Source organism: Canis lupus, chromosome 34, assembly GCF_048164855.1.
Source record: "Canis lupus baileyi chromosome 34, mCanLup2.hap1, whole genome shotgun sequence".
Lineage (NCBI taxonomy): Eukaryota > Metazoa > Chordata > Mammalia > Carnivora > Canidae > Canis > Canis lupus.
In genome coordinates this window covers 11,591,138-11,614,282 of record NC_132871.1, presented here as the reverse complement: position 1 = coordinate 11,614,282, position 23,145 = coordinate 11,591,138, and the positions used below count along the sequence as shown (strand labels likewise).

Below are 23,145 nucleotides of genomic sequence, written 5' to 3'. Positions count from 1 at the left end.
GGAATTCGGCTGTAACATGACATATTTACCCAACGAGCATTGCCATCTGTCAGGGGACTCTGCAGTGAACAAGGAGAACTCCCACCCCTGAGGCTCGGAGCCTAGCCAGTGGGATGGTGACTCCGTCTGGGCCACCCTGCTCGTTGCTGGGGGTGGTAGCTTAGCAAGGGGACCGACTATGCCTCGAATAGACTGGATTCTTTCTAGGTTTAAATGCACTGAGTATTTTGTTCTTAATAACGAATGAAGAGTTTGCATATGATGAGTGGGGCTGGTAAAACGGTACCGATGTTCATGAAGAGGGAGTTGACCCAGATGTCCACCCACTGGTTACCAGCTGGGTGACTCTGTAAACAAGTTACTCCCCTTTTTGGATCTTGATTTCCTGAACTGTAAAATGGGGTTAACACTGGTGTGGTAAAGGGACAAATGAGATGATACACATAAAGAGTTTGGCCCAATACCTGCTGTATAGTGTTTAATAAATGGCTACAGTTTTCCAGACTTAAGTTTTCTTTATCCTGAGAAACCTTTTGGTAGCTAAGATAAAGGGGGGACTATATTATATACAGTGATTATGACGATAATCCTTTCTTATGATTCTGGGTGCTGGCATTTTTTTGACCCTTATAAAAGCACTGAAACCAAGGCTTGAGGTGGGTATGTGTCTTGCTCAGGCTTCCACGTTATAAACAAGAGACTTAAAAATCAAACCAGACTCTCCAAGGCCGGTGCTCTGTGGCTTAGCCAATCTATCAGAGTAGAGAGAACCACTTGAATCAGGAGCCTTCATTCTTCTTTTTCAAGTTTTTCTACCAAGTCACAGCTCAGTCCTTTACTGCCTTTTCCCTCAAGGTATTAAGCTTTTTTCAAGTACAGTATTTTAAATGTGTCTATTAATTATATATCAAATATATAAACTTTGTGGTAATTTCTCATAGTTAAAGGTTGCGTTTATATCTGTAAAATTCAAACATCCACCCTGCTGCCAATATGCATTTTAAAATACATTTCCAAAGAGCTTACAATGTGTATCTGTATTTAGTATAAAAATTCTAATTATGCATTTACTTTCAAAAGCAAGTCTGCATTAATTATATGAGGTTAATTTATGTCAATTATGATTTATCAAGGCTCAAAATGCCGTGGAAAGAAGCAACAAATGAAAAATCATAGTATTACAATTAATGTTAAAATAGAGCTAGGGCGCTACTACCCATGTTCTGTAATTAAAGGAGCACATGTGATGGAGTTTCAGCACATTGTTCAGAAAGTGAAATGGACCAGTACAACACTGAGTAGAACTGGACATGTCTAAGGCAATATTTTAAGATAAGTTATTGGCCCTAACCATTTTGAGGTTGGGGGTGAGAGGACGGAATGTATTGACACAGGTACATAGGAAAGTGGCTGGTATTTTTATTCTATGAGCTAAGTGTGTGGGTATACACTTTAATTTCTGCTTATTATCTTAACTGTAGATGAAGATACTTTGCATATGTTTTTAAAATAGGTTACAGTTTCCATAGTAAACAATCTATTTGAAATAGTACAGGACACAATTAGCTGCTTTGACTAAAAAAAAAAAAAAAAAAAAAAAAACCCCAAAAAACTGTCTAAAAATGACTATTAAATATAAAGGGCTATTAAATAATGGGCTATATTTTATGTGTTGTCCCAGGATTTTTTTTGTGTCTGGAGGTGAATTTCTTTTATTGCACTTTCTTAGTGTTTGTGTTCAAATTACATATCTTAAGGGGTATGATTCAAGAATTTCAATTTGTTGAGATATAAACTGCTATCATGATGCTCCGTACTCTGATCACTACTATACTGGGCTTTATCTTTCTATTTTCTGCACAGTGAGCTGTGTTGATAACAGCTCCCACTGATTCTCAACTTTCTCAATCACTTTTAATTATTAAAAGAGTCTCATTCTAGTTATTAAAATTTAGTCCCTTTAATTAAAAAAGTTTAATCTCCTATTTCATCTTAAGCATTCATCTTCCTTCAGTACAGATTAGCTTTGGGATGCCAGCAGCTTGGGTGTGTGTGTTGCATGTTCTTACTACTCTGGTGTAGGGGCAAAGGAGGAACAAGAGACCAAAACCATTTCCTTGTAGCTCCAGTGCTCAGAGTCTTTACTGTAATTGCTGTTCCCATGCATGCACATAACAAGGCTGATCCTGTCCTTCCCACTGGTCTTGCTCTTCCTCTGTGATTGGTCAGCCATCCAAATGCTGGCTCTGTTGTCCGGGTGCCATGGGATGCCTTCATGGGTCCTTTGGCAGGCTGTACAGATAACCCTCCCTAAAAAGTTCCCTGGTAAGAGTCAGAGAGCCCTCTGGGTTGACACTCAGTGGGGGCACCAGCCAGGGAGCCTTTGAAAACTGTCCCTTCTATCTTTTCAGCACAGTTTCTGATGCCCTTGAGAACATCCCTAATTACTGACCAGCGGCAACAGGATGGTCCAAGCCTGTCCTGATTTTCTCCTGCCTCAGAATGTAGAATCATCACCCCAAAAGGAGCTTTGATTCTTTGTAGTAAATAATAATATTAGAGACTAAAGTCTGAGTGCCCCGGGTGTGCATCAGGTTGAGTTGGTGGTCAGCAAAAACACTGTTAGTGGTAGACCTGGCAAAATGTTTAAGATCATGTGTTACATTGTTTTTTCAGGGTAATTCAACCTTATTTTAAAATTTTGTCTTAACATAATATTGCAAATTTATTTTCTATCACATCCTTACTGAAAAATTTCACTTTTCAAATAAAGTGTAATTTTGTTAAGGTTTTTTTTTTTTTTTTTTAGGAATTTTTATTGTCTCAACCCTCATTACTCTGTAATCAATTTATTGACATAATAGAGGATATTTTAAAAACTTTTATAAGAAAATAAGTAATATCTGTGTAATAAATACATATGATATAATACATGTATAAATAGATAATAAATATCTTACGACAAACTATTTGTAGATTTACTTAATCAGACTGAAGCAGAAAACAATCAGATAATCAGGAGAGTTCTGATGAACTTACTTGATCCTTAAAGATTTCTTGGAGTGGCTGGCTGGCTCAGTTGAAAGAGCAGGTGACTCTTAATCTCAGGGTCATGAGTCTGAGCTCCACACTGGGTGTAGAGATTACTTAAATAAAACTTCAAAAAGAGGTTTCTTATTGTTACAGATGTGAATGGTGAAGAATTTTATTGTAAACCCACTTTATTTTAGATGGTGGGTGATGGACAGAACTGAGGACTTCATCCTCAACTATTTACCCCCTTCTGCATTCCAGCAGCATTAACAGAGCTCCACAAATAGAATTTCAAATGGTCATCATCACAGTTGATCTTTGGCTATTTCAGTGGTGAGACAGAATTAAATCTTAATGGCTACCACCCCACAGCAATGTAGCCTAGTTATTTCTGTTTTCTGAATGTTTTTTTCTTTTTTACATTCCTGTCACCATCACCTCACCCTGGGCATTTGTCAACTTCTAGCCTCAACTGCTGTTGCACTAGTTTTATCTAGTTTTTGACTAGACTAGTTGAATTTACCCACCTGCTGAGGGGTTTTATAAAATTGCAACAGATATATTCATTTCCAGGATATCTAATAAATCTCTAAAAAATATCCTTGTACTTGAATGATGCCTCGTTTTTTTATTTTATAATGTCCTGTTGCTTTATTTTATTTTTTTTTAAGATTTTATTTATTCATGAGAGACACAGAGAGAGAGGCAGAGACACAGGCAGAGGGAGAAGCAGGCTCCGTGCAGGGAGCCCAATGTGGGACTCCATCCTGGGTCTCCAGGATCACGCCCTGGACTAAAGGCGTTGCTAAACCGCTGAGCCACTGGGGCTGCCCACGTCCTCTTGTTTTAAAATAGAACATTTCTGAGGCTCTTAAATGTTTGTTTTATTTTTTAGATGCTCCATTATTTCCATTCCCAAAACAAAAGCAAGTTCTTTTGTGCTTTGAGTTTGTTGATTGTTTTTGGTGGGGTGAATTTTCTTTATGGCCTTTGAAGTTTTCATTTGCAAATGCATTTTGGGTGGAAATATCTGGATTTTATTTGTGTTTGTTTTCTTCCTGAGCTCATCCTTTCCTGTTTAATTATTTTGTAGCTGTCTTCTGGAGATGAGTCCAGAACCAGATCTCACATGATATGAGCAGCTTACGGTGTTGTTCTGAGGAAACACTGCAGACTCAGGGCTTCAGACTATGCTCCTGGCCAGGGCAGAGGGGTGGGGGGCAGCCCCCACCCCAGACCTGGTCCTCTTCTGCTCCTGGGAAATGTTCTGTCTTCATATCTCTCCATGAGTTTAGTTTGCCTCTTGTTTCTCATCCATGGAGATATTTAGCCTGATTTTCAGGGTAACAATGTCTTTTAAAGACTTTTTCTCTTCTTATTTTATCTGTTGTTGTTTTATATTTTGAGGTCATAGTGGTAGTGCTCATGAGGTGGGGCTGAGGCGTGTTTGTAGGAAAGACCTCTATATTCTTACCCAGAAATCTCAACACTTAAATTCATAATTGGCATCCTTGCCTCCATAGTCCTCTCTCTATTTTTATTCGTACTTGATGCTACTGAAAAATTCAAATGATTAAGGCATAAATTTTGATTTCTCTATCATATTTCTTAAGAACTTCTAGTGGTTCTCTACTGGCTGTCAATAATAAATGCTCTAATGTTTCATAATTATATATAACATTGACTGTTGGTTTCAAATTGCAGAATTATCCCTTAACTTCATAATCTTTTATTGAATAACTTTCACAGACCAAATTTCTTTCCCATTTAAAGCCAGGATCTTGGGCAGCCCCAGTAGCTCAGCAGTTTAGCGCTGCCTTCGGCCCAGGGCGTGATCCTGCAGACCCGGGATCGAGTCCCATGTCTAGCTCCCTGCGTGGGGCTTGCTTCTCCCTCTGCCTGTGTCTCTGCCTCTCTCTCCCTGTTTCTCATGAATAAATAATAAAATCTTAAAAAAAAAATAAAGCCAGGGTCTTTACCAAAATTAGTCGTTAGTTAATACCAAGGGAAGACAAAGATTTTTTTGTTTTTGCCAGTATACTTTCCAATGAGCTCTGATTAGTTTTTCCACCCTAATGAATTAGGCAGTAATACATATTAATAACAGTGATAATAATGCATAATAATTGTAAAATATTTTACTCTACAGAAAGACGATTGTTATCTACCACTGCTTATTTGGCATTTCTCTTGATTTATTTTCTATTGGGGATGTATTGATACTGATTCATTCACACCTTATCAGAAGTAAAAATTAGAGAAGCAGCCTATATTACAGATCAAATTGAAGTTAATGGTTTAAATGAGATCTCCTGACTTTGAACTTATTTATATGTTGTCCTAAGCCAGGGTTTCTGCACTTGTGGTGGTCAGTGAAAACATGGTGATGTACCTAGAAAAGCCACTGGAGTTTGCTTGATGGCAGAGATGTCCCCAGAGGGCGTCTGCGTGGAATCACAGCCATCTGGGGTATGGTGCTAAACTTTTCAGGTTTACAGATACACGGACAGGTTTCAGTATATAGAGAATTTTTCATATACTGATGACTGATGCGCTTTAAGGAAGCCATAGTTAGCTTGGCATTGTGGTAAGAGCACAGTATTATTGAAGGCAGACAGACGATGTGAATATCAATCATGCCTCTGCCACTTACTTAAATGGTTATCTTCAATTTTATCATTTCTACAGTGGAAATAGGTAAGAGTTTTATTCTTTTTTTTTTTTTTTTACATTTTAGGGTTGTAAAAATTATAGATAATATACATAAGTAAAACATGTGATAACTAGGCTGCATTCTTGCTTGCTTTACATGACCCTTGCATCCCATGACCCAAACTACAGGTAACTTATTGAAAGGAAAGGTCCAGAAGCTGTCCTCTCATTGGCTCTGAGCTATGTTTTGGGTTTCATCTCTTTTCCTCTTCTCCTGTCTAGAATACCCATATTCTGCCTTTTTTCCTTCATATTTGATTTTTTCTCTCTGCCTAACTATAAGCTATTCATTGGATATTCTCTTTGGATTTTTCATTTGCTGTGTTCCTGGGCTATCTTTTCAGAATGCAGGCCCTCTCCAGGTGCCAGGGTAGCTCTGTGATTGAGCATCTGCCTTCAGCTCAGGTAGTGATCCTGGGGTCCTGGGATCGAGTCCCGCATTGGGCTCCTCACAGGGAGGCTGCTTCTCCCTCTGCCTATGTCTTTGCCTCTCTCTGTCTCACATGAATAAACAAATAAAACCTTTTTAAAAAAAAGAATACAGGGATCCCTGGGTGGCGCAGCGGTTTGGCGCCTGCCTTTGGCCCAGGGCGCGATCCTGGAGACCCCGGATCGAATCCCACGTCAGGCTCCCGGTGCATGGAGCCTGCTTCTCCCTCTGCCTATGTCTCTGCCTCTCTCTCTCTCTCTCTATGTGACTATCATAAATAAATAAAATTAAAAAAAAAATTAAAAAAAAAAAAAAAAGAATACATGCCCTCCCCTTATTACCTCCTCAGACCATTTCCATGCACACAGCCTTTGGACAGGGATAGCTCTCTCCCATGCCAGAGCTCAGAAGTATTCATCTCCAGTCTATGACCAAGATGCAGGGCTCCCAAACGTCCAACTGTGGGAGAAAGGAAGAGAAAAAGGAGATATCCAGTGTCATGTCATAGCTTTAATAAATGGCTGTGATGCTACGCTTAAAAAATTATGCATAAACCACAATGCCAATTTATTATTTCACTTGAAGGGGGCTGTCCTTTAAGTGGTTGATTTTGTGTTCATTATTATCTTTTCTTATTAAGATACTTGAGAAACTGAATTGTATTCAAAGGTTGCTGGGTGAGGAGAGAGTCAGGTGAAGGCTGGATTATGGCCAAGCCTATGAGGAAATAATCAGTCTCTGTAGGCTCCCTTGCTAATCCCACTGTTAGCACTAGGCTGAGAACCCATTAGACATTTGTTAAGGGCTCAATCGATGGTCTGCTCCTGTTTGTGAGTCTGGCCCACACAGAGTGGGATTGAAACAGTTCGACAGTAAAACCCAGGTGGCTGCAGCCGGAGGGATGCTTGGTGGTGTGACACAGGAAGTGTTCTAGTCAATGATTTCTACACAGTGGGGTAGACTTTTTCTGGTTGTACATTGTAGCCTGGTAGCCTATCAAAAAGCCATGGTGGGGATCCCTGGGTGGCGCAGCGGTTTAGCGCCTGCCTTTGGCTCAGGGCGCGATCCTGGAGACCCGGGATCGAATCCCACGTCGGGCTCCCGGTGCATGGAGCCTGCTTCTCCCTCTGCCTATGTCTCTGCCTCTCTCTCTCTCTCTCTCTCTCTCTCTGTGACTATCATAAATAAATAAAAAAATTAAAAAAAAACTTTAAAAAGCCATGGTGGTCCATATAATCCTCCTCACCATTGGAACACAGAGGAGAGTTGATGGCAAGTGGAGAGGGAACGTGGAGAGAAGAGAACCACGTTTGCATAAGAGGTGGCAAGTATCATTGGCAGCAACTTACAGAGAAAGGGAACTTGCTTAAGCTCTAGCTCCCAAGGATGTGTCTCAGGCAAAGAAGAAACAGTAGCAAGACTGATAGCAGCCCTGCCTATTAGTTCACTTCTCTCTTGCTAATAAGTGTTCGTGGGGCCATGTCCTTTTACAAAATAGGCTTTGTGAATCCCCGACGTGGTTCAGCCTGACCACATGTCATCTCTGCTCCTGCGTCCCAACCTGCAGTACTTATGCAGTTGCTTGCTTTGGTGTCGCTGTAGATGTAGGACTCCCCACATGAATAGGCCCCTTCTAAACACGAGGCAGTATCTGTATCCTCCCAGGTCCACTCTCTCTTTCCCAATCCTCACAGCATGGACAACTCCTCTCCTGCTGCCGTATGGTTCTATCAATCATATTTACTTGCCTGGAGGTGCTCATGAAGAGGGAGCCTTCTCCCTTCCAGGGTTAATCCATTGCTTTTGCTCCCCTTCTAATGGTTTTTTTGAAAATCTCAATTTCTCTCTCTCTGATCTCTGATTTATTTTTCTTTTTTTTTAAGATTTTATTTTATTTACTCATGAGAGATAAGAGCGAGAGAGAAAGAGAGAGAGAGAGAGAGAGAGGCAGAGACACAGGCAGAGGGAGAAGCAGGCTCCCTGCAGGGAGCCCGACATGGGACTTCATCCCAGGTCTCCAGGATCACGCCCTGGGCTGCAGGTGGCGCTAAACCGCTGCGCCACTGGGGCTGCCCGTCATTTATTTCTAAAAGAAACCACCCCACCTGTACCTTCCCCAAAGGCCATATACATGCTACATGCTTCAATCTTTAATCTGAAAAACAGAAAGAACAAAAACCTCTCCCTCTACTTTGCTTTCTCCTCCTCTTCTCCTTCTAACTTCTCAGCCTGTTGCAGTTGGGTTTCATTTCCATTATTTCCTGGAAATGAATTTTTTGAGTTTTCTAATAATTTCCTTTTTTTCAAAGTCAGTGGAATTTTTTTCTTTTTCTTATTTGACTCATGGAAACATAAGACCATGATCACCCATTTTTGAAATGCTTTCTTTGGTTTTTGCAGAGGAAGGGACAGAAAGGGGGCCATTGATGGGGATGGGGTAGCTGAGGTCTGATTATGTTGCATATTGATACGCATTTATTAATGGTAGGGGGCCTGACTTTTTTTTTTCCCATAAAGTCATGAAACCTCTAGATGATTCTGGGGGTTTCCCCAACACCAGTTTCTGGTCCCATTTCAGCCTCCTTCAGATGACTGCTTTCCCTGGTTGACTCCTTAAATGTAGTGCCTGCAGAGGTTCGCTTTTTGCCCTGTTCTATCTTTATGTGCCTCCCCCTTCAGATCTTATGCACTGCTAATGGCTCCAGCATTAACCACGTATTGCCAGCTTCCCAGTCTGCCCTTCCAGCTTATGCAACTCTCTTGAACTCTAGGCCCAAATATTTAACTGATTATTAGATCTCTCCACCTGAAAGTCCTACTGGCATCTTAAACTCAATATGCTCTAAACTTCTCTCCCTCACCTGTCTCAGACCATCTTGATGCCTCATCCACTCAGTTATGTAGGTCAGAGACTTGGGGGTGATTTTGACTTTATCCCTCTCTCCCTCTCTCTAACTTCTCCCTGTGATGAGAATCTGGCAAGTCCCCATGCTTTTTCCTATGGCACCATTACCACGGACTCAGTACAGGCCTTTGTCATTGAGTGTCTGACAAGATCCCAGAGAAAGAGCTCTGTGTATAGTATTTATTATTTTAATTATGAATGTAGATTATAAATATTATGGCCACATTAATTACATATATTGCTTTAAAGACCTATCGTACCACTTTCTCCTCAGGGCTTTTGATTAGCACAGTGATTATTGGAACATATGATACATAAGGATGGCTCTTAACTAAGATTTATGATCAAATTTTGATTATCTTGATTGGGAGGCCAAGGAAAAAAACCACGGGGGATGGGAATAGTGAAGCACCCCTAAAACCTCATATTAGTCAACAGCTTTAATCCTCTTTTCCTCTGCATATTTTATCAGTACAGGCCACATTTGAGGAGGCTGTTGTTGGCTTGAATTTCTGCTTCTTGAATGTCCCATAGCAATGAGGAGTCAAGTAGCTAAGTGATCACAACTCTCAGTCAAGGTAAGAAAAAGAAGAAGAAGCAAAAAACCCAAATAATTCCCAAACTAGGTACGAGTCTGCATGTTCCAGTGAGAGGGAAATCGAGACTTGGGACTGAGCCATCTTAGTGCTTTTATTCCCACTTAGTGCTTATCTCACTAAGTGGCAGGGTGATGACTGAGTTTCTAAGCTGCGGTTCTGAGGTTTTAAACTCCTCATTTGTAGTAGCTTTCCTTGTTACCCTTTCTATTTTGGTTATTTGTTCCATGAGGGGAGTTGCTGTCCCAACAGCTTAGACTCTTGCCATAATGTCAGAACCTTAGGCAAGATGGGAAACGATTGGTCAGAAAAGGAAATAGCATCTATTATGGGACAAGAGGCAGCCACGGCATTCAGCAAATTGAAGAAGACATGGTGGTGGTGCAGAAGCCCTCCCTCAGCTAATCTCCAGTGGACACCTTGATTTCAAGTGCATGGAAACGGAGAGGAAAAAGTAGCCATTGGGAGCTGCTTTATCCATCATTATCCCAGGTTTTCTGATGAGGCTGATAAGATTGGTGTAGGCATTAAACCAGCCTCTGCCATTTCTCTCCTGCAGCCTTTCATGATTCTCTACTGGTTACCCCAATAATCTGGGTGGGAGCTCTCTTCGTGTACCTGCTCCGTTATATGCGACCGTCCAAGGTAAATGCCTCCAGGTTCAGTGATTCCTCCACTCCCTTAAAATCAGATGACAAATACTACATTTGAGACCTGTCTTTATTTAGTATTTTGTTTGTTTATATTCTGGTAGAATTTTCACATAAAGAGTCCCACGATGTGGAAAAAACTGCTGTATTGCATTTTTAACGCACGGTATTGATTGCCACAGAATCAGTTAAATTGCTGTGTGAATAATGATTGGCACTGGCCTTAACCCTTTTGGCTAAAATTGCTTATTTGTCATCCTGGCTTATAGGAGAGATAAACAATTGCTTGCTGATGATCTAACGGATCAACTGTGAGTATCATTTGGCATGTCAGATGAGAGCTAATTTAATGAGCTGCAGTTCCTGCCAATTACCTGGGAACAAATCCCTCCATGAGCTATTCTGTACATCATCAAAATGTTTAACCAAATTCTCACTCGTGGCAGGTAAGATGATTGGGTGTTTGATTCGTCAACATGCTGTCAATATTATCTTGCATGCATTTGTCCTGTCCACTTATCCACTTTAATTCTTTAACAATGACAAATTATAAGATGTAGTCATCCAATTCTTTATTTTAAATTACTCTGCTCAGTATGTACACTAACTGCAAAACCAGAACATCCTCCTGTGTGGGTAGGTTGCATCGTAGACGAGGCTGTTTGTGTGGTGTGTGGTATTGTCAGTTGGCTGGAATAGAGCAAAGTGACTTTATTCGTGTACTCTCTGAATGCCTATGAAGAAATTCTCTAACAAGAGCAGGAAATCTGGATGACTCTGTGAATGGCTTCTCTTAAAAAAAGGAGAATGTTTGGGAATGAGAGGCTGTGAACTAGCTTTGACTGGGCTGGGACAGTGAGCTGGACAATGGGAAGGGAGAGTGTGAGGGAGTGGAAGTACTAAGGGCAAAGGGAATGAGGGAGGTGGGGGTGCATGCAGCATCCCTGTGAGACAAAGGCATGGGTCACCCTGAAAGTCTAAGGCTTCCCTGGCGCTGGGGGCTTCACATCTATGGCTCAGCCACCTTCCCCTTTGCCCTCCCAGGATTTCTGTGTTTTACAGAACACCCTTCCCCACAAACATCCCTTTCTAGCTCCATCCTTCTGTCTCTGGCTCTTGCATTTGAGTGCATTGGCTGCTTCAAAGCCTTGGCCAGTTTAATCGCTTCCCAAATCAACACCTCACAAAGCTCTTGGTGCTTTTACTTCCTGTCATCCAGTGCCCCACTGCTTCTGAGCTTCCTTCTCTCATCTTTCCTCTACTTCTCTTGAGCAACACCTATGTCCTCTCTTTTTAGAATAGTCCCAAGGGTTTGGGGAAGAGGGGCTCAACAGCTTCTGTTCCAAGCAATCTTGTCAGGAAATTTGCAACATAGGTGCCTCTTGCCTCTTTCTCTGACTTGTTCAGTAGTTGTTAAGAGGACGACATTTTCACCATCTTTTTATATTCTCCTATGAGAACAAGATTTCCATTCTTGCTAATTTATTATGCAAATTTTCTAAACCATATGCAAGAGGAGATCCTGAGCTAAGCTGTTTGTACTCACGCCACTTCTGACAACAAAAATATGGGATATTTTCCACACCAAGCAATTCTCCAGTTCTTCTGTGGACACCAATCAGGTGTTTTACCATTTTATTCAATTCTGATGCTAACTGCCTAGAGGTAGCCCATGGGTTAAGGGCTCAGTCCTAGACTGCCCCACCTCAGCCAGTCCCAGATCCCAGGTCCCAGGCTGCCACCTGAACTTCTGATTGACTGGCTGTACATCAAAGAATTCTCACGACCCCCTCTCTGGGTTTGATACTTTGCTCCAACAGTTCTATAAGAACTCAGGAAAAGTGCTTTACCTACTATTACTGATTTATGGAAAAAGATACAACTCTGGAACATCTAGATGGAAGACATACATAGGGCAAGGTGTGTAGAAGGGGTGAGGAGCTTCCATGCCCTCTCTAGGGGCATCCCCCCACCCCCAGCACCTCCAAGTGCTCACCAACCCAGAACTCTTTCTACTCTGTGGCTTAGGGGTTTTTACGGAGGTTTCATTAGGTAGGTATGATTGATTAAATCATTGGTTATTGGTGATTAACTCATTCTCCAGGACACAAAAGAAACTCTTATCATCCCAGATATTCCAAAGGTTTTAGAAACTGTCTGCCAGGAACCGGGGATAAAGACCAGATTATCTATCCCCATCGTACCACAGAAGCCAAGAATTGTTTGTGACATCCACAGCTCACTCGTATTTCTTTATTCCAAGGGACTGGGCAGGACTTTTTAAAACTTGGAGACCCTTTTGGAGGGTATTTCTTCTTGGCTCTGCTTGTCATCTCAGGTATTGGGAGAGGCTGTCACTTTTCTTCTACTGTCAGGAGTCACATGCTGAGCCTCTTCCACCCCCAGGGGCAGGCACGACCTTCCCTTCATCAGAAGGCATTCTCAGTGGTTCATGGAGGGCCGAGGGCTGTGTCACTAGCTTCTAGGCAGGGGTATTAGGGACTGAGACTTCTATGCCTCCTTCTCCATCAAAACAGATCAGGGTTTTCACGTCACAGTCCTCGGAAGGCCTGTGTGCTTCTGGTTTTGCACAGGATACCTGTAACCTGCTAGGTCTTGTGGACTCTCATCTGTCCTGCGTGGGACCTGACCCTATCCTGAGGGCACACTGGTGGGTGTTGCCCCTATGTCTGGCCCCTGGTTTGTTCTAGGGGGTAGCCTTAACCAGAGCTGAGTGAACCTACTTCTTTCTCTCAGGGCTCTGCTTTTTTTGAGAATCTGACCACAGGAGGCAGAGACCTCTGCAAATCAGAACCATTCTCCAATTCCAGCTTTGATGCTCTGATTTGTTCCCCAAGGACAGCTGATAACCTTGCCTCTCTTTGTCCTCTCAAATTAGCTTTCCTCAAGTGAGAATTCAGTGCCCTCTTGGGTTCCTTCAGTAGCGGGAGCTTCTCCAGTAATGGGTGGCGTATTGCCCCAGCAGCAATTTGCTGTAACAGGGTCTAATTCTCCAAACCATGGCTGCAGCCTTGTGCTGTTGTAAAAGGCTTTCAGCATGGACGTGTTTTTTCTCTTTTTCACTGTTGCGTGACTGGAAAGTTGACATGAGTCCCGGTGCCTCTTGCACCGTAGAAATCTGAGTCCAAAAGTCTTCAGCTCTGGCAACAGGCACATTGGTGATTGGGGTAATTTGTAATTCCTACCCCAGGCTTCTTGCCAGCTCCCTGTTAATCTGCATGGCTTCTCCAGTGCCAAGGTCTGCCACATGGAGCCTTTTCTTCCTCTTCGGGGGAAGGTGTGTGGGAAGTGTGGTTGGAATCCAGTCTGCCACATGTGGATCAAGTGCAGGGTCCCACCCAGACAAGTATCTGGGGTGTTGGAGCTGTTCATTTTTCTTTCTATTTTAAGCTCTGGCTGGGCAGGAACAAGTGTCTTGTCACCTGTGGCCTCTAGTGCAGCACCTTGCTCAAATGCTCAATAACTATTTGTCGAATTAAATTTTTGTTTTGTTGAATTAAATATACATAAATCTACAGCAGCGGGACACATTGCTTAATACTTGTAATTGTTACCCGCCATTCAAGAAAGGGCATTATCAAGAGGAGATGGAGGCTTATGTGCACCTCCAGCATGCTGACCTCTAGACTCAAGGCTATCTAAGAAATGTGCAACCCTAAATACTGGCCAGGAGTAGGAAACCGCACTTCTTGCTCATAGCATAGTTGGCGAGCATCCCCTTTCCCTTCTGTAGCCCCAGGTGATCTCTACCTTCTTTGAACTGTTCAATTCAGCCTGATTTTTTCAACAAACACACATTTTACAAACTACACCAATTAGGTAATGACTTGATATAGTGGTGAATGAAATATCAACTCTGCTCTGGAGGAATCCACAGTTTCCCTAGCCGTGTGACTTTAGGAGAATTATGGAAGCTTGCTGTGCCTCAGTTTCCTCATCTAAATACTGGCATAGCAACAGCACAAACCTTGATGGGTTGTCGTGCAGGCTAAACAGATTAAAAGTATAATGTACTTAAAAGTGTCTGGCACACAGAAGGCATTTAGTAAATGTTATTCATTGTAATTCTTCAGGTCATTTGATGATAATCTGGCTGCTGCCTAAACCTCTCTCCTCCCTACCACCGCTCCCTGTATGCTGGCTGGAGTGGATCTGGAACCATGGAAATGTGATGCAAAATCTCAGGCTACTTCTTTATTTTCCGCAATTCTGGTTCACAGTGAGTGGGGCCAGTTCAGCAGGACAGGCGTTTCCAGTAATAGTATTAGGTAGGCCATAGGCGCTGCACTTGCTCACATCATTTCCAAATTGAGATTTTCAAAGCCTTAAGTTGATTATCAATATACTTATCTTGAGAAATGATGTATTTGGAATACTGCTTTGAAAGTTCTGAGTGCTTTCTGGAATGTTCTTTATTCCCAGCATCTCCATGTTGTGGACTCCCCTTGTGGATTCAATTGCCTTTTGATGAGGTTTTTTAATAAATCACCAATTACACTCTTGGGGAGGATCTAAGTGAGACCTGTTTTTTTTTTTTTTTTTAATTGAGGTCAGCTCCATTGTTTGAGAAGGATCAATTATATTACTGTTATTTGAAAACAAAACAAAACCTGAGACCCTTTGCCATGAAGTGCATGTAACTCTGGCAATGAAGATGCAGACCATAGTCCTAAGTGATAGGATTGTGGTTTCTGATGGTATGATCAGATGCCACTGTTCTCAGCAGGAAGAGGGGCAGGCACCCTCTTACCCCATCTTGCAGGAGCACGTCTAGGAATACACTTGGTCCAAAAGCTTCCGAATGGGTGTGTTTCCCATTCCTGTTGAGAGACAGTGGTTTGTAAATATTGTGAGAAACCCAGAATGAAAAGGTTAAACTAGTACATTTTGTCTGGATGAGGATTAATTAGGAGATGATTTGCAAGAACTATTATTTGTATGCTATATTTACCGATCTTTCCCTCTCCCCTCCCCTGTATAGGATGAAGCTCAGTGTTCTGTGCTCATCCTTAAATGTTTTCTTTTCTCTGTATCATCAGCCCAATCATTTTATTTGGTATTTTTAAAATTCAGTTTTTTGGAGCAGTAGGCTTCATTGATTCTTGGGAATAGAACATTTAGTAGGCATAGCTACGCAGGCCTTAGAAAAAGTCTTTATGATCATTGGGAGCTCTCTGGCACTGAGATTGGGTTTGTGGTCCAGGTTGGCAAGGATCCCAGCAGATACCCTCCAGTGCTCTGTGGGCAGCAGTCATGTCTGAAAGCCCTACAAACAAGTTTTAAAATCAAGCTTAAGTACTGCTTCGCTATTTTTTGGCTATTTAGGAACAATGATCTATTTTGGTCCATTAACTTGATTAATTTTGTTGATTAACTGGAGGTCCTTTTTCATTCATTTCTGTTTTCTTTGTCAGCCTTTGGACCAATTGTTACTTTGTTGCTGCTCTTGTCAACTTTAAAAGTAAAATAGTTATTTTACTTGCAAAATGAATTTGTTCAGGAATAACAGAGGAAGGGCAATTTGGGGCAAGCAAACTATGGTGATCCATAGGCAAACCCTAAGAACAAAGGAGAGGGACTTCCTGTTAGAGGAGAGGAGGAAACTGGGGAGGGTTGCTTTGAACAAAAGTTCATTGGAGAAGGACAAGAGTTTTAAGTTGTGGCAGGTTCTCATTGGTTTTAAGAGGTGGTTAGTCTATTTTTGCTGGGGCAGGGAGGGCTCTTCATTCTTTTTCTTAAAAGCAGGAGATGAGGGGCACCTGGGTGGCTCAATTGGTTAAGCATCTGCCTTCAGCTCAGGTCATGATCTCAGGGTCCTGGGATCCAGCCCCACATAGGGCTCCCAGCTCAGTGGGAGTCTACTTCTCCCTCTCCTTCTGCCCCTCCTACTGCTTGTGTTATCTCAAACAAAATCTTAAAAAAAAAAAAAAGGAAAATGTCCTCTTTTTTATAAGATAATTTTTATCTTCCTTCTTTCTACTGGTTATGTCTGCAGCAAGGGCTTTATTTATTTATTTATTTACATCTGTGCAGGGGTGGGCGAGGGTAAGGCCTGGGCATTCTGAGAGTGCCTAACTCTGCTTTGTCTGAGCATCCTATGAAACTCAGGTTCCCTTGCCTCCAAGCCCCTTAGGTGACCAATATGGCGAAGAAGAGCTGGGGAGGAGGTTTATATGTGGACAAGGAACTTGAGCAGGAGGGGCAGGCTGGCCAGGCAATTCTGATGGTTCTAGTCTGAAGTTCTTGATAGAAGATGAAAAAATGGAAGGAGAAGGTCCTTCTTTGGTTCCTGAGTGCTCTTATGTCCTGAGATGTGGAGTCCAGGGCAGTGAGAGTTAAGGATGAGCGTGGTGCAGAGGTGAAAGCATAACTGAATTATTTCCTGCTGAGGTCTTATTTGACCTCTGGCTCTTCCGCTCACAATCCTTCTGCTTTTTGGCCTTTATTATCTCATGATTTGAAAAAGGAAGTTTGAACTCAGAAAACAGAGGAAGCAGAGCTTTTTGGGCTGTTGGACATCTTTCCTTCATTTGGTTCTGGCTAGAAATTCTGGTTAAAAAAATATGAGAGGGCAAGAGGAGCTAGAAATAAGGACTCAAATGAGAACCTGGGGTTTTGTTTGAGTTTCATCGATCTCGGTCTATCTATCCTACTATAAAGCAAACCTTAATTTAAATAGGCAAATCTTGGTTTTAAAAAGTCATGATTTAAATATTTGAAAAAAAAAACTTGTATAAAAATGGTCATAGTACTTGAGAACACGATCCCTTGGGGTGTTAGAAGTGTGAATTAATTATCAAGGAAACAATTACATACAACTTCTGAAGAGCAGGTCTGACTGTGGGAACCAGACGGTAAGGTTGGGCTTCTCTGAAGGTTTGCCCAAGCCCTTAGCTCATGCGGATGTCCAGTAACTACCGAATCCTCATCAGGATGTCTTGACTTTTTGGACCGCTCTGCATTGCTGAATTTTAAATTGCTACTCGCTGACAAGGCAAAGTTGAAGGTGAGGGGCAAGCCTCAGCATCAGCGGGAGCTAGATGAGCTTTGATAGGACTAAGAAAGGTGCAGTTTCCAGGGTTGTGACATTTCATTCTCTTGTTATATAGCAGCTATAAAAAAGTCACTAGCATTTTCCTGTCTTCCTTACTGATCCATACCAGCAAGAGGAGAAACAAGGGTCCCAGTCTCATGCCTAATTTGGTAGCTTACCTGGTGAAAGGAGCTATGAGATGCTAGTGTGGCAGTGGAGCTTGTGTCAGCAGCTCACCCAAGCATAAGTTCCCCGCAGAGGCGATGGGGATGTGGAAACACTTCATGTGAAGGCCTCTTTCCCGAAAAAGCCAGTATGAATGATTCCTGAAGGCCATTTCTGAAGTTATTTCTATAATGTGCATTTGCTGAAAATGGAAGAAAATGAAAGATGCTAATGTTCGAGTATCACGAAGCTCCATATTGTACACATCAGGACATTTCACATTTAACTTAATGAGTCACTCAAGTGTTCATTGACCACTTGCTTTCTTAAACTTGCAGATTTATTTTTTTTCTTATGCAGGACTCTGCTCTGTACGTGCCTTCACCCCCCCCCCTTAATATGTAGGATATTACCCCACTGAAAATATTACTGATGCAGATTTTATTCCCATTCCCGTATTTAGATATGTCATACTCATAAAAGCTCATGTTTATTGAAGAGGGTTATTAAATTTACTGTAAGATTTCATAAAGACCCTTTTAGGTGAAAAATGCAGGTGGAATGGTTTCAGTGGATGCTTTATAAACCTTTTACGAGTCAAAAAAAAGTTCTAAATGCAAATGTCTTTCGTAGAAAGTAAAAGCGATTTGTTTTTCTCATTAGCTGCCAGATAGTCAGCTAACATGAGGATGACAGATTTTGAGATCTGTGAAATCAGAGCCAGCTTTTTTTAACAGAGGACTGCTAGCTGCTTACCTTCTCTATCAAAATGAGCACTCCATTCCAAGGTTAGGTACAGATATATAAATGTCTGCCTGGTTTGGGAATGGTGCTGTTCGACCCTAGATATATTATTGAGAGGATTGCAATACATTTATTTCAAAACACACCACACACACACACTCACGCTTACGTGTGCGCATGCACGCACACACACACTGTTACAGAATACACTGTAATTAAAGATATTCATCACTATGTTCATTTGAACTGGTACAGTAAGAGCATCTCACACTGTTTCTCTTCATTACTATGCAAGGCCAGAGCGTATATTTCTTGATTTGGAATGATGCCAGAGAGTCATTTCAATATTTGAGCTTTATACATTATTATTAATCATGATGATGATGTACTTTTCAATATTCATGGTACTTTGCAACAATTTTTATTAGCTGTTTCTCTTAACAGCTGAATCAGGTCAAGAAAAATTACTACTACTCTGTTGCAGGTGAAGAAACAGAGGCACAGAGAGATACAGGACTTCTGAATTACACACATGGGTCATTGGTATAGCTGATATAAAAACCTGCAGTCTTGTATTTGAACATTCTGATGCTCGAGTTCTTCTCATCAATCTTTTTGGGGAATAAATTTTCAAATTAGAAGTTTGAGATATTTTTGGAAGCTTAAAAAATACCATCAACTAACACAGTGTTGGTTTTTCAATAAATATTAGCTCAAGAAATGTGTAAATATTCGTTGGTGGTCTGAAGCCTAGGATTTTTAAAATAATGCTTTGTTTGTGTAAAAGTAACATATTTTGAGTTAATTAATGGTAATTGGACTAGGACACCAGTTAGTGGGTAAGTTGGATATATTGCCTGTTTCAGAGTTAAGTGATAAATCACTGCAGGATAATAATGAGAGCATATGTCTCCAACAGCTTTTTAGGAAGGTGTGATGTTCAAAACATAAACTAGTGGACCAAAGAGATAGTGAAGATTTATTTGCTCTCTGTTGGTAGAAATAGATTTCTTTCCTTAGCCTAATAATGAGGATGCATTAAAAATGTTTATACAATAACCTCAGTTAAAATTATAAAAAAATGTTCTATGATTAAAATGCCTACAAACCTCAAAGGGTCATCTCAGCCTTGATATCACATTGCAACAGATTTCGCCCCAGGAACCTAGCTGTTCCCTGTATATGGCAAAAGTTTAACAACGGTAATGCCATATAGCTTGTGGCCACTGAGGAGACAAGCACATTATCCCATCAGTTAATCTGTACCCATCAGTGTCTTTGTGTCTCATTATCATATTGCTTTTGAAATGTCTGGATCTGGTGTCTTGACAAATTCTAATTTAGGAGGTTTAAATATAGTTGACTGAGTTTTTATTCAAAACGCATGTTAATACTTAAACTGTTCTTTCTTAAAAAGTATGTTGTGCGCTTCTGTCACTGTTCAAAGAAAATGTCTAATCCACAGGAGGAGTGCTGAGCTCTGTGGTATACAGAAAAATCTTTGCCCGTTGCTTCCTACCGTAATGACCAGGCAAGCTGGATGTTGTCTGTATCATCGACGGAGAGCAGGATAGACATTTATCTCTGTTTTTACTTTTAATTTTTATTGACGTGTAATAACATACAATGTTATATTAGTTTCAACATTTGTCTCTGTTTTCAGACTATCAGATCATCCATCATGGGGCTCACTTTTTCACACTTCTTAGATTTTGAATAATTTAGTAAAATTAAACAAGCCAATTTGCGGTTTGTTTTTAAAGGTATTATCATGGGCGGTACTGGGAATCATAATTCTAAGCTTAACACAACCTGCATTTATGAACATGCATTTATGAACATGCAATGAACATGTTTTCTAACTAGACTTGATTGTTTGGACCCAATTCCAACTCTTTGCCCTATTCAAATCACCCTTGGCAGTCAAAGCAGTGAAAGGAGGAACTGTGGACCAAACAACACAGCCTTTTTATGCCTGAAGGTTTGGTGGATCCAGGGCACTTGGGATAGTCCTGTGTTTATGGGGGCAATACTATGTAATATCCTGATAAATTTGGGGACTCATTTAGCAAAAGCTTATCGTGTGTGAGGCACAGCCCCAAATCTGCTAAGACCTCAGAATAGAATCCTAATAATAGCATCCGCTGGACTCTCATTAATTAAATATGTTCAGGCCATCCCCTGAGTTTGGGATGGCCTGAACCTAAAATCCTGGAGGAGAGATCCCACTCCGATGACGCTGGCAGCATGGGAAGAGCCACATTGAAATAAGGCAGCAGGGGTCACCCATAAAACAGGCATAATAACAGCACTCTGCTTATCATGTTCAGTAAAATATTGGGCAAAAGAATGTATCTAGGCTTGTGTGACAGCAGAGTCTACTTGTCCCCGTCACCATATCATCTGCTTTGCCAGCAATACATTTCCAATGACTGAGCACATTATTCACAGTAGGTGGGATTAGAATATTTCCAGGAATCTTTAATGCCTTCCTATCTTGTGCATGGTTTTCTGAGGCAAATACTGATCTCAAAACATGTGCTTCCTTGAGAGTACACTTATCATGATCAGCACTGAGTCATGTACAGAATTGTTGAATTACTATATCTTATACCTAAAACTAATATAATTGTATGTTAATGATACTGGAATTAAAATTTATTTATTTATTTATTTATTTATTTATTTATTTATTTAGTCAGTGAGTTAGTTAGTTAGTTAAAGATTTTATTTATTTACTCATGAGAGAGGTAGAGACACAGGCAGAGGGAGAAGCAGGCTCCCTGTGGGGAACCTGATGCAGGACTCGATCCCAGGACCCTGGGATCACGACCTAAGTAAGCCAAAGGCAGACACTCAACCACTGAGCCACTCGGGTGTCCCCGGAATTAAAATTTTAAAATATGTGCTTCTTAAATACACAGTTGTTTAAGGGGCAATCACGTTAAATGGGTACTGTACCTTTAGTCTTTGCTGTTTAACCACTATCTCTTCCTCCCCTGCACCCCACCCATGCTCTACAGAAGAAAGAAACAAAATCATGTTGACACACAAAGAAAACAAAAACCAAAGTCCCCAGATGGTTTGGGTCACTTATTCTTGCAAAGAGTTGTGGCAATTCTCAAATCTGGAATCACTATTAACTAAAAGGAAGTTTTGCACCTCTCCCCCGCCACCTTCTCCCCCAACTATTTGCACAATTATAAATAACATAAAATCAGTTAGACGCTTGCAGTAAAATTGCTTTTCTTTTTTGGGGGTGGAGGGGCAGAGAGAGAGGGAGACAGAGAATCCCAAGCAGGCTCCATGCCCAGCGCAGAGCCCGTCATGGGGCTTGATCTCACCACTCTGAGATCATGACCTGAGCCGAAATCGAGGGTCCAATGCTTACAACGGAACCCCAGTAAAAGTGCTCTTTTAATTTTTGAAGTCTACAAATTGTAGGGAGGGCTCTTTGCTAGCATAATTATAACAATGCAAAAAATCAAGTGAAGAATAATAGCAACAACCAAAGCAATAATGATAGCTAATATATAATGATCACCAGCTGTGTGCCAGTTACTGTTCTGAGAACTTATATGTATTTGTTCATTAAATACAAGTAACTGTGAAGTAGGTAGTACATTTAGCCCCATTTTATGGAGGAGGACACTGAGGTACAGAGGGGTTTAGTAATTATCTGAGATCACAAACTGGTAAGCGACAGAACTGTGTTATGGATCTAGGCAGGCCGGCTCCAGACCTTGCATTCTTAAATACTCAACTATTCATACATACCCTTTTTGTAAAACCATTCAAGTATCTTATTTTGCTTATGTTTTACCAATCTGGTAGCTGACAGAGAAAACATGTACATGCAAACTTGTTTCTTTAGGGGTTAGTCTTTCTTGCTTAAAAATTTCCCTTTTGATTATACGCTTGTGGTAAGAAATTAAAACTGTGCCAGAACCCAGTGCAAAGTAAGCCTCTGACCCGGTTGTGTTCCTTTCACTTTCCCTAGCTGGAGGCAAACCTTGCCCCCAGTTGCTTGTGTATCCTTCTAGAGATATTCTGTGCACACACAAGCTTGTATTTCAAGTCACTTAAAAAAAAAAAAGTGGTTGAAGTTTCTGGACAGTTTTAAACATCAGCCCACTCACCTCAGTGACACCAAATGTGTCCTGGATAACCAAGAGACCCAGACGCTTAGATAATCATATTCAGTTGGGCATATTGGCTGGGACACTCAAGTTTATGCTGTCCCCAGCTTATGGGAAGCACAGCTAAGAAGGTTATAAATGTGACATGTTTAGTCTACCGGGACCCAGGTAGTCGCTGTGCTCAGAACCCTTGGCCATTTGCTACTTATAGCACCGCCGAGGAGTGCCAGCAGAACCTGCCTCAAAGACAGTCTGTCCCAGAAGAAACACATACATTTTTTTCCAGTGGGGACACCAAATTCTAGTTAAGATGAGGATATGTCATACTTACCTGGCAGGAGAGATCCCACGGTCACGACGGTGGTTTTCCCAGCGCGAGGCTTATTCGTTACACAAAGGGGATGGTGACCTCTGTGTTTCCCCAACTGTGTGAAACTCAACTGCATAATTTGTGGTGGAGGACTGTGTTCACACTTAAAAAAAAAAAAAAAAAAGATGATGTGTCTACGTGTACAAAGCAAGTTAAAAATATGAGAATTTGAAAAACAACTGTTAAAAAAGTGTATTTTCATTGATCTAGCAATCCCACTTCCAGATATTTATTCAAAGACTTAGTTACATAGTTGTTCATGACAATCATTTGGGGGCAAACCAAAATAACTAATAATGGAGGCTTGGTTAAATAAATTACATGAACTGAATAGAAAGTCGCCTAAC

General features: G+C 41.2%; 1 pseudogene; it reads left to right on the top strand.

Moving 5' to 3' along the window:
* The first annotated feature begins 22,751 nt into the window (after positions 1-22,751).
* On the top strand, positions 22,752-22,906 carry LOC140624622 (U1 spliceosomal RNA; annotated as a pseudogene).
* Positions 22,907-23,145: the final 239 nt, after the last annotated feature.